The 12,726-nt window shown below is 32.8% G+C and overlaps 1 non-coding gene across 1 annotated transcript; it reads left to right on the top strand.

Moving 5' to 3' along the window:
- Nucleotides 1–107, top strand: LOC149495642 (small nucleolar RNA R71). Its single transcript, XR_016321518.1, has one exon. It is a non-coding gene; the product is annotated as a small nucleolar RNA R71 (small nucleolar RNA).
- Nucleotides 108–12,726: the final 12,619 nt, after the last annotated feature.

Here is a 12,726-nt window from a genome sequence, read left to right as displayed (position 1 = left end):
ATTTGATGATGGGGACAGGTTGCATAAGGTTTCTTAAACCGCTCCCAATACTCATATAAACTCTCTTCACTATATTGCTGAATGCCACAAATGTCTTTCCTTATGTTGGCAGCTCGAGATGCTGGAAAATACTTCTCTAAAAATATTCGCTTCATCTCATTCCATGAATTAATCGATCCAGAAGGAAGGTAATACAACTAGTCCTTAGCTTTGTCTTCCAATGAGAAAGGGAAAGCTCGAAGCTTAATTTGCTCTTCTGAAACTCCTTGAGGCTTCATGCTAGAACACACCACATGGAACTCCTTCAAATGTTTATGCGGATCCTCACCTGAAAGTCCATGAAATTTAGGCAACAAATGGATTAGACCAGATTTTAATTCAAAAGCAACATCTAAAGTAGGAAATTGAATACACAAAGGTTGTTGATTTAAATCAGGTGTTGCCAATTCTTTTAAAGTCCTCGCTGCCATGGTTTCAATCTCAGGATCCGAATCTGAAACTGATTCCCGTGGAGAATTATTTACACTGTTCTTAACAGTCCGTTCAGACGAATATTCACTCAAATTAGCTTCCTTAGCTAATTTAGCTAATTTCCTCAAACGCCTAGTTGTCTTCTCTACTTCAGGATCAAAGAGAATTTCACCAGATTGAGAACTTCTAGTCATAAACCAAAAATCTTGAACGCTCCTTCTTCAAAAATAATACTGCTCTTTTCTCCATAAACCTGAAACAACAACACTAAACCAAGGTAAAACAGAAACTTAAATAAAATAAAAACACAAAATTTAACAAACTTTCAATCCCCGACAACGGCGCCAAAAATTTGATGTTTTTCAGTTCCACCAAATTTAAATTACTGAATTTAACTGTAGAAGCGGTGAATTCAGGTCGAACCTTAGAGACTGAAATCTTAATTTTTGTGTTTAAAAAAGGGGGGGGGTTTGTTTGTGAAAAATTCAACTTAACAGTTCAAAAAGAAAATTAATTAATTAAACTAAAGCACATAGCTTCCACCAGATATGAAGTCCACAAGAGAACAGGTTGTGCTCAGTTATACAGCACATAGCTTCAAAATTCAAAGCTGAATTTGATCAATATTGAGACTGAATTAGCTTTTGATTCCTCTTTGACAATTGTAGAACTTTATTTCATCTTTCTAGCGCATCAAACGGAATCCAATTTGAAGGTCTACAACTCCAGATATCCCTGAAAAACCGAACAAGGATCAAGATAAAAAAAATGCTTGAATTTTACCAATTCAATCATATTACTCCAAATGCAACTAAAATAATGTCTAATTGGTAAAAATTGTCTAACAAAGTGAATTAAGCACATAAATAACCCAAAAATGCATATGAATATAGACAATAAAAGCACTTTATAATGCACTTATCAAACCTCAACCCTTTCTATTTTTGGCAGAGTACAGAAACTCAATTCAAGACATTAGAATCTCTCTCACGGAGAAGGTTGCTTGATAACCTCTTTCACAATAGTTTTTCACCTAAGCTATTACACAAATGTTTATCAAATAAAAACCTGTCTACTGTAGATTACAGAATCTAAATAGACAGAAAGAAATGCATATATAAGCACAGGAAAAACAGTTTTTCAAATTAGAAAATCGTTTAGAACACATAACCGTTTTTCAAAAGTAGTTATAAAACTTCTTTTCTCTTTAAAGATAAAAACGTGAAGTGTAAAGATGAAAACAAAAATGGGGGTAGAGAGTAAGTTTTGAGAGATAAAGATGTGATCAATGAGAGAATGCTCTTAAAACGAAAACTCTTACTTCCTCACGTTCAAAGAGTGAAGAATTCCTTTATATAGAGAGCTTCGTGTCTTTAGCTTTTAGAAAGTGGATATTTCATTTTGAAATCAGAATATTTGCTTTCCTTATTTAGAAGATACGAAAATCTTAGTTACCAAAAATTTATCTTATCCTTTTGGTAAGAGAATAAAAGAAGATTTTACTTTCCTTTAAATAAAAAGATTTTCGTCAGCATTTTATTTTGGAAAATATTTTTTGAAAAGATACTACCTACTAAAAACGAAAAGATTCTTCCTTCGTTTTAGGTAAGAGAAATAAATTAAAATTCTTTAGATCTTCAAAGGGAATTTCTGAAAAATAAAGTGTATGATTTATTACCAAAAATGTTAGAGACGTAATCTCTTTAGTTTTAGGAAATTAAATCATTTTGGTTTTTAAAGCATATTTTCGAAAATAAATTTTTGATGAAAAATTTATTTTGAAGAAACTAATTTCCGAAAAATATTTTTGATGAGAGAAAAATTAATTTATGTGCTTATAGATGAATTTTCTCTCTATCCTACAATGTATCCTAAGTGCCTAACCACTAGGGTCTTCGCATATCTTCACACACACTATGGATTTTGAAGGACTTGCCTTATTCGTTTTCTTTCCATAGGAATTATGCATAAAATAATATTAGCACAAATAATATAATTTAAATTTATTTGTTTTGTTTTAATCATCAAAATTCCAAGATTAGAACTTGACCCTTGAGCTAACAATCTCCCCCTTTTTGATGATGACAAAACCAATAAATTTAACAAACATAAAAATGTGTGCTCCCCCTAAATCTTATGCATATAAGTTCTAATCATGCCAAAAGATCTTAATATGAAGCAAATTAGAATATGTATTTTACTCCCCCTGAATAAATGCAATAAAACTATTTTGTGAAAATTAGAACTAGGGAGACATTTTAGAAACTGATTTTAGGACTAGCAAAAATAGGCAAGGTATTCTAAGTTCTAATAATCAGAGCATAAGTATTAGAACTAACAAAGATAGACAAGATATTCTAAGTTCTAATAATCAAAGCATATGGTCAGAGCAAAAGAATAGAAACTGATAGAACAAAAAATCTTATGTCCATCCTGCAAAACAGTTGTTAGAATAAGAATTTAAGTTCTAAAAACACTCAGCTTATCATATAGAATATATAGCTCACCAAAATAGACCATATAGAAAGCAATAAACACCAACACAGATTAGAAAATAATAAACACCAAGATATAAGTAATTCGGTCACCAAGTACGTACCAACATATTCAAATACCACCAAAGTACCTGAGTTCTCCCCCTTTTTGTCATCATACAAAAGGGTTAGAAAAAGGTCAGAGCATAATAAAAGAAAATTAGAACAGAATTCCAACAAGATAGTAAAAAATATTGTTCACAACACATAAAGACTGATTAGAGAGGCTTAGGATCAGTTCTAAGTCTCTTAGGACTTCTCAAATTCTGAGCTGGAGCAATTTCAAAAGAACTTTTTGGCCTTTTAGAAGATGGATGCAATGGAGGCTTTCTTCCATGAGTCCTATGTTTTCAAGCAGTGTGCTTGACCTTCTTTGGTTTCTCTGAGGTAGGAATGTAGGGTGTTCCTTTAACTTTTAGAGTAGCTAATTTCCTTTCATTCACATCTTTCATCCTTTCCAAGGTTTCAATGAGAGACTGATTCTGTCCAATCACAGTCTTGCAATGTTTTATTGCCTCATCGAGTTCCTTGTTATGCTCTTCTATTAGCTCTCTCTCCATCCTTCCTAGCATAGCTTCCCTACTCCTTTGAGCTGATAACATCTCAGATTCTTTCTCTGTTTTGACCTCAGTAGATTTCTCTTCATCACTTATTTCTAGCTTTTCTGTCTCCGCATCACTGACTTCCTCTACTATCTTTCCTTTTTCCATCTTTTCAGACTCCTTCTTCTTTTCTGTCTTGTCTTCTTTTTCTAATTCTGCTTCTTTCTCAGCATCTCTCTCTTTTTTTGTCTCCTTTCTTTCTTCTTCTAATTTTTCTTCTTCTCCTGCTTCTTCTTCTAACTTCTTTTCTTTTTCTTCTGCTTTCTCTTCTAACCTCTTTTCTTCTTCTTCTGCTTTCTCTTCTGACTTCTTTTCTTCTTCTTCTGCTTCCTCCTTCTTTTCCTCCTTCTCTGTTTCTCCTAACTTCGCTTTTCCTTTGTCTTCTCTCTTCTTCTTTTTCTCAGTCTCTTCTCTTCTTTCCTTTTCTTTCTCGACTTTTTCTTTTTCTTTCTTTACTTTTTCAATTTCTCTTCTCTTTCTTTCCTTTCTCAGTTTCTTCTTTTCCCTCTTCTTTTTTTTCCTTCTCTTCTCCTCCTTCTTCATCTTTCATTTTTAATGACCCACTGTCTAACCTTGAGACATTATAACCATCATTCTCCTTTAAATCAACATTTAGGAAATCAAATACTGGTGTAAGGATCATACCATAGGGCAGTTTCTTAGGATTGTCCTGCATCTTGTCAAAAATAATATGACATAGGTTGAGAGGTTTCTTCTCAACTATGTGCCACATTATGCACAACTTAACCTGGTTCACATAAGTGAGTGAAGCACTCTTAGGATAAATGTAATGTACAATTAGTTTGTACAGCCATTTCATATTATCTGTCAGGTTTGAGCATTCTATTGTACCATGTTTGTCTGCAGAACCCTTTTTCACAATCTTCTTTGCAAATTCTTCCTTTTTATATTCACTAAACCTAGAATATCCTTAATCTTTGTTACCCTAGACCCAGTATTTGTCACATCAAAGATCTTTCCCAAATCAGCGTAAGACAACGCTTACCCTTAAGCTTAACAGAGATCGACTCTGTTCCACTAACTTTAAGAGAACCGTAGAACTCTTTAACCAAACTTTCATAACACAGTCTATTTAGTGACAGAAAACTCATCCAGCCTTGAAACTCAAAGAGTTCCTTGAAATCAAACTCATCACTACCAAAGAATTTCCAATCAATGACATACGAACGCATGAGAGGATAAGGTGAAAGGACTGATTTACCTTTGTCGCGTGCCCTAGCTACTTGTTTCTTTGAAGTAGCAGTTTCGGTTTTTCCTTCCTTTGGTTCCTCTTCTGGCTTTTTCTGCTTCGACTACTTTTGCTCATATTTCTTTGAAAGCCGCCTTTTCAGGAGTTGAAGTTCTTGCTCAGTTAAGGAGTTGGATGAAGAGGTGGAGCTTGATTCGGCCATTGTTGAGATTTTCGAAACACAGAACAGCTTAGGGTTTTATTAGCAAGAAGACGATAGAAAGAATACGAAGCAGTTAATAGGGAAATAGGAACACTTAAGTGGCGGAAGAAAAATAAAGAACAGTTTTTAAATGGAATTCAAAACGACAAATAAAAAAAAGGAATAAAACAATAAAACCGCCAAAGCACTAAGGATACGAAAAACGTAATAAAAATAAACACACACAATAAATTAACAGTTTTTGGATTTAGTCTAAAGCAAGATTCTGATAGTGACATTAGAAAGTCATATCAGGGCAATATGCGTTTCTTTTTAGACAAAAATCGATTTTCACACAGAACAAAAATTAGAACATAGCAAGTCTTTCATTTTCGAATATAGAAAGCAGTTTAGAACATACTTACAGAGTTCTAAAGTTACGAGTTTAGAACTAACATACCAAGCTCTCTTCTAATTGAGCAGAATTGATTTTCATTCAAAGGTTTAGTAAAGATATCTGCCAATTGTTTTTCTGTAGGAATGAACTCAATTACTATGTCACCTTTTTGTACATGATCACGTATGAAGTGATGTCTGAGTTCTATGTGCTTGGTTCTAGAATGCTAAACTGGATTTTTAGATAAATTGATGGCGCTTATGTTGTCACACTTGATTGGCACTGTTTCTAATTTCAGCCCATAGTCTGCCAATTGTTGTTTGATCCATAAAACTTGTGCAACACAACTTCCAGCAGCAACATATTCCGCTTCCGCAGTAGAAAGAGCAACAGATGTCTGTTTCTTGCTAAACCATGATACAAGGGTGCTACCCAGAAATTGACAAGTTCCAGATGTGCTTTTTCTATCTATTCTGCTTCCTGCAAAATCAGAATCACTATACCCAATAAGATCAAATGTATCACCTTTAAAATACCACAAACCCAGATTAGAAGTTCCACGAAGATATCTTAGAATTCTTTTTACAGCAATTAAATGAGATTCTTTTGGACACGACTGAAATCTAGCACATAGACAAATACTAAAGTGAATGTCAGGTCTGCTTGCAGTTAGATATAGTAAAGAACTAAACACACTTCTAAATAATTTGATGTCCACATCCTTACCTTTTTCATCTTTTTCTAATTTTGAGGATGGACTCATTGGTGTACTACATACCTTGGCATTCTCCATTTTGAACCGTTTCAACAATTCTCTAGTATATTTACCTTGGTTTATGAAAATTCCATTCTCACATTGTTTGATTTGAAGTCCAAGGAAGAAGTTTAATTCTCCCATCATACTCATTTCAATTCACCCTGCATAATCTTAGAAAATTCCTTACAAAGAAGATCATTAGTAGATCCAAAGATTATGTCATCAACATAAATTTGTACAACTAGAATGTCATGTGCTTTATTTTTAATAAATAGTGTTGTATCAACCTTTCCTCTTGAAAAACCATTTTCCAATAGAAACTTACTTAATCTTTCATACCAAGCTCTAGGAGCTTGCTTCAAACCATAAAGAGCTTTAGTAAGTTTGTAAACATGATTAGGTTTATCCAAAATTTCAAAACCAGGAGGTTGTTCTACATACACTTCTTCATTTAGAAAACCATTTAGAAAAGTACTTTTTACATCCATTTGATACAGCATGAAGTTTTTAAAACATGCAAATACACAAAGCATTCTAATGGCCTCAAGTCTAGCAACCGGGGCAAAGGTTTCATCAAAATCGATGCCTTCCTCTTGGTTGTACCCTTGAGCCACCAATCTTGCTTTATTTCTCACAACGTTACCTTGTTCATCAAGCTTATTTCTAAACACCCATTTGTCCCAATAACAGAATGGTTTTTAGGTCTAGAAACAAGTTTCCAAACTTGGTTTATCTCAAAATGATTTAGCTCTTCTTGCATAGCAAGAATCCAACTTTCATCATTTTGAGCATCGTCTAAAATTTTAGGTTCTAACTGAGAAATGAAAGCAACATTACCAAAATATCTTTTAAGTTGAGCTCTAGTCATCATTCTTTCTAAAGGATTATCCATAATGTCTTCTTGGGGATGATACTTATGAAATCGCCATTCTTTTAGTAATTGAGAATCTTCATTTTCTGTTTCTGGCATTTGACTTTCATTTGTATTCTGATCTTCATGTTCAACTTCTGGTTCAGCCTGACTATTGATGTTCTGATCACTTTCTGGCTGTTCTAGTTATTCTGATTGCTCATTCTGCTTTTCATGATTAGAATCTACAACGTCATCACTTTCTAATGTTCTAGATGTAGAGTCAGATTCATCAAACACAACATGAATAGATTCTTCTACAATTAGAGTCTTTTTATTAAATATTCTATATGCTTTACTATTACTAGAATATCCCAGAAAAATACCTTCATAAGATTTAGCATCAAATTTAGCAAGATGATTTTTCTTGTTATCTAGAATAAAGCATTTGCACCCAAAAATATGAAAATAACCAATATTTGGTTTTCTACCTTTGTATAGCTCATATGGAGTCATTTTAAGTTTAGATCTTACCAAAGCCCTGTTTAGAATATAACAGGCAGTGTTAACTGCTTCTGCCCAGAAATACTTTGGTAATTTAGAATCACTTAGCATGGTTCTGGCCATTTCTTGAAGTGTTCTGTTCTTGCGTTCCACTACTCCATTTTGTTGAGGTGTTCTAGGTGCTGAGAAGTTATGGAAGATTCCTGACTCATTGCAAAAAGCATCGAATTTCTGATTTTCAAATTCTCCTCCATGATCACTTCTAATTGTCGTGATGTTGTATCCTTTCTCATTTTGTATTCTCTTGCAAAAATGAACAAACATGTCATATGACTCGTCCTTATTTCTAAGGAAGAGTGTCCAGGTGAATCTAGAGTAATCATCTACAATAACAAATGCATAGAATTTTCCTCCAAGACTGGAAGGAGTAATTGGACCAAATAGATCAAGGTGTAGTAATTCTAAAGGTCTAGAAGTAGAAACCATGCCCTTGGATTTAAAAGATGTTCTGATTTGTTTGCCCATTTGACAAGCATCACAGATGTGATCTTTTTCAAATTTCAACTTTGGCAAACCTCGAACCAAATCTTTCTTTGACAGTTTAGAAATAAGGTGCATGCTTGCATGTCCAAGTCTGCTATGCCATAACCAACTAGAATTATCAATAGAAACTAAACATATATCCTGGTTATGCATATCAGGGAGATCTACTAGGTATATATTTCCAAACCTTTTTCCAACGAATAAGGTTTTATTATCATGCATGTTCTGAACTTCACAATGAGAAGGTTTAAAGATCACTCTTCTATTTTTATCACAAATCTGACTAACACTCAACAAATTATAATGTAATCCTTCTACTAAGCATACATCTTCTATTGAACGATTAGAACCTACCACACCAATACTGACAATTTTACCTTTTGCTTTGTCTCCAAAGCTTACTGTACCTCCCTTTTTCTTTTTTAATCTAGTGAACTTCTTTCTATCACCAGTCATATGCCTAGAGCAAGCGCTCTCCATGTACCACATCTCTGTTTTCAGCTCGCTCCTTAAGCACACCTGAAAAGATCAAGCAGATTTAGGTACCCAACTCATATTGGGTCCTGGAGGGTTAGTGGTAACAGGTGCATTTAGCTTACTATGATTTTTCTTTCTGTTGAAACTTTGATGTTCTAAAGTCACAACATTAGAAACTACATTTTTCTTATTAGAAACATGATTCAGTTTAGAAATGCTATCATAGCTAGAACTTGTCTTTTCTTTAGAAAACGATTCTGAAATTGATTTTAGAATTCTAATCTCAGTTTTCAAAGATTCATTTTCAGAATTCAGATCTTTACATTTTTCTTCAAGATGTGTCAGATTTTCTGAAAATTGATTATTACAACTTTTAAGATCTTTGATTTCTGTGATGAGATCTTTGCATGTAACTTCTTGATAAAAAGCATCTTTTAGATGATTACTTTCAGATTTTAATTTTCTGAAATCTGTCTTTAGAACTTTATGCTTTCTAACAAGTTTTTCAAACTCATTGCAAAGATTATTATAAGTATTTAGAAGATCATTTTCTGATTCAGGTTCAGAAATACTTACAGTGCTTTCTTCATTCTCCTGGACTGTTGCATTTGTTTCGTTGATTCTAGCTTTCTGTGTTGAAGTCAGAGTGCTGATTTCTTTAGAGTCAGAACCGATAGTAGCCATTAGACAGATATTAGCAATTTCTTCTTGATCACTGTGGCTTTCAGGATTAGAATCATCTGAATCACTCCATGCGGCTACAAAAGCCTGCTTCAGCTTCTCTTTTGCTGACTTCTTTTTCAATTTAGGACAATTAGGCTTGATATGTCCAGGTTTGTTGCATTCATAACAAACCACTTCAGAAGGTTCTTTTTTAGGCAAGTTCCCATTTTTGGGTGGAAAGTTCTTTTTGTTAAACTTTTTCTGTGGCCTTCCACTCTTTCTATAGAACTTTTTGAATCTTTTAGCAACGAGTGCTAAATCATCACTATCAAGATCGGAAGAACTTTCTTCATTAGAATCTGCTCTCAAGGCCAGTCCTTTCTTTTTCTTATCTTCTATAGTCAAAGAAGATTTCATTTCTTCTGAAACAAGAGCTCCTATAAGGTAATCATAAGTGACGGGAGTCTCTTTGTAATTCATAACAGTTCCTATAGAATCCCATTTTTTAGGTAGAATTCTAAGGATTTTCTTAACAAGCTCATCTTCTGAAATTTCCTTCCCGAGAGTTCTCAAAGGATTAACTATATTAGTAAATCTAGAATTTAACTCTGCAATAGTTTCTCCTTCTTTCATACTAAACATTTCATATTCTCTCCAAAGGATATTTATTCTGGATTCCTTGACTCTATCTGTACCCTCATAGGTTACTTTAAGTTTTTCCCATACTTTTGTCGTCGATTTACATCCAGACACTTTGTTGTATTCTGTTGCATCTAAAGCACAGTGAAGAATATTAATAGCTTTTGCATTTATAGCAATATCATTCCAATCAGCATCTGTATATTCTTCTTCTGTTTTTCTAACAATCTCATCTCCTACAACTTTCATGGGAATACGAAGACCAGTGATAACATTCCTCCAGTAGTTTATATCAACTAATTTCATGAAGTTGTCCATTCTAGTTTTCCAATAAGAGTAATTAGAACCATTGAACAAACGAGGTCTAGAAACAGATTGACCTTCTAACGAAGTAAGAGGAAGTGAGGTTGCCATGGGATCTTATCTCTTAAGCGGTTAAGCTTGGGTAAGTCAAGAGCCAAGGCTCTGATACCAGATTGTGGGTCTCGTATATGTATAGCACAACCCAAGAGGGGGGTGAATTGGGTTTTCTAAAAACAGATATAAATTTTAGAATTTTAAAACAAAATATAGAATTCTAAGTGCAGCGGAAAAGGAAAGAACTTGTAAGGATAAGTTATGGATTAGAACTTCCTCACAACGTTCTATTCATGAAAATAGAAAGACTATGCAAAGTGTAGCTATTGATTAGAACTGCTTCACAATGTCTTATCCAATATCAGAATTGCTTTATGAAGGAAAGCCATTGAAATTAGAACTTCCTCATAAAGTTTAGAAAATCATATAAGACGGTGTGAGAGACAGTTATTGAATTTAGAACTGCTTCACAAAGCCTTAATCAAGTATTAGAACTACTTTATGATGGAAAGCTATTGTAATTAGAACTTCCTCATAAAGTTTAGAAAATTAATTACAAACCCAAGTAGTGAAATATACTGTGAATAGAAGAATAGTTAGAACTTGGTATATTCACTTATCAGAATTCTAGAGTTCTAATATTCAGAGAAGATAAGACTTATTCCAGTTTTAGAACATCATAATCGTTAACAACTTTAGCATTTCTAAAATATAAACAGAAGTGTAAATAAAGAAGTATCAAGCAAAACTTCAGAAATTTAAAAAGATCAACACAGTGATTTATAGTGGTTCGGCACTAACTCGCCTACATCCACTCCCCAAGACTCATCTTGAGATCCTCAACTATGTTTTCTCTTTTCAAGGGTAAGAGACAAACCAATAATACAAGGCAATAGATCAACACCGAGATCTACCCTTTATCCCACTAGATTTTCCAAAGATTCTAGTTAACCTCAACCCTTTCTGTTTTTGGCAGAGTACAGAAACTCAATTCAAGACATTAGAATCTCTCTCACGGAGAAGGTTGCTTGATAACCTCTTTCACAATAGCTTTTCACCTATGCTATTACACAAATGTTTATCAAATAAAAATCTGTCTACTATAGCTTACAGAATCTAAATAGACAGAAAGAAATGCATATATAAGCATAGGAAAAACAGTTTTTCAGATTAGAAAATCGTTTAGAACACAGAACCGTTTTTCAAAAGTAGTTATAAAAATTCTTTTCTCTTTAAAGATAAAAACGTGAAGTGTAAAGATGAAAAGAAAAATGGGGGTAGAGAGTAAGTTTTGAGAGATAAAGATGTGATCAATGAGAGAATGCTCTTAAAACGAAAACTCTTACTTCCTCATGTTCAAAGAGTGAAGAATTTCTTTATATAGAGAGCTTCGTGTCTCTAGCTTTTGGAAAGTGGATATTTCATTTTGAAATCAGAATATTTGTTTTTCTTATTTAGAAGATACGAAAATCTTAGTTACCAAAAATTTATCTTATCCTTTTGGTAAGAGAATAAAAGACGATTTTACTTTCGTTTAAACAAAAAGATTTTCATCAATATTTTATTTTGGAAAATATTTTTTGAAAAGATACTACATACTAAAAACGAAAAGATTCTTCCTTCGTTTTAGGTAAGAGAAATAAATTAAAATTCTTTAGATCTTCAAAGGGAATTTCCGAAAAATAAAGTGTATGATTTATTACCAAAAACGTTAGAGACGTAATCTCTTTAGTTTTAGGAAATTAAATCATTTTGATTTTTAAAGCATATTTTCGAAAATAAATTTTTGGCGAAAAATTTATTTTGAAGAAACTAATTTCCGAAAAATATTTTTGATGAGAGAAAAATTAATTTATGTGCTTATAGATGAATTTTCTCTCTATCCTACAATGTATCCTAAATGCCTAACTACTAGGGTCTTCGCATATCTTCACACACACTATGGATTTTGAAGGACTTGCCTTATTCGTTTTCTTTCCATAAGAATTCTGCATAAAATAATATTAGCACAAATAATATAATTTAAATTTATTTGTTTTGTTTTACATCAAAATTCCGAGATTAGAACGTGACCCTTGAGCCAACATTTTTAATTTAATTGAAAAAGAAAGTTGTTGTCAATTTCAGTTTTATAAATAGGTTTTGCTTTGATTTTAATAATTTTTGCTCCGATAATATTACTAACCTATAATCTATAATATATATAAAAGTACGAATGAGGGGGAACATTGGGTTCCTAAAATGCCCCTATTAAGTTTATAAATTGACAAAAACATCAGTATTAATCCTATTCTAATTATGATATCAATTTATTATTTTTATTATATTAATATTATAAATTTAATTTCATTCTAATTAGGAATTGTCCTATCATACCACTATATATATGTTTAGTTTTAATTGCTTTTGGCTATCAAGAATTTGTTGCTTTTGACTGTTTTCGCACCGCCCCCGAGCGACCCGAAAAACGTTCGCTTTTTATTTTTGATTTGGAAAATGATCTTTATATTGAACAAGTAGTGACAAAACCTTTTTGGATGC

Source organism: Jatropha curcas, chromosome 6 (genome assembly GCF_041381405.1).
Source record: "Jatropha curcas cultivar XTBG-Jc1 chromosome 6, XTBG_Jcur_1.0, whole genome shotgun sequence".
Taxonomy (NCBI): Eukaryota; Viridiplantae; Streptophyta; class Magnoliopsida; order Malpighiales; family Euphorbiaceae; genus Jatropha; species Jatropha curcas.
Note: the sequence above shows the minus strand (reverse complement) of the source record. Positions and strands in the feature narration are given on the sequence as shown.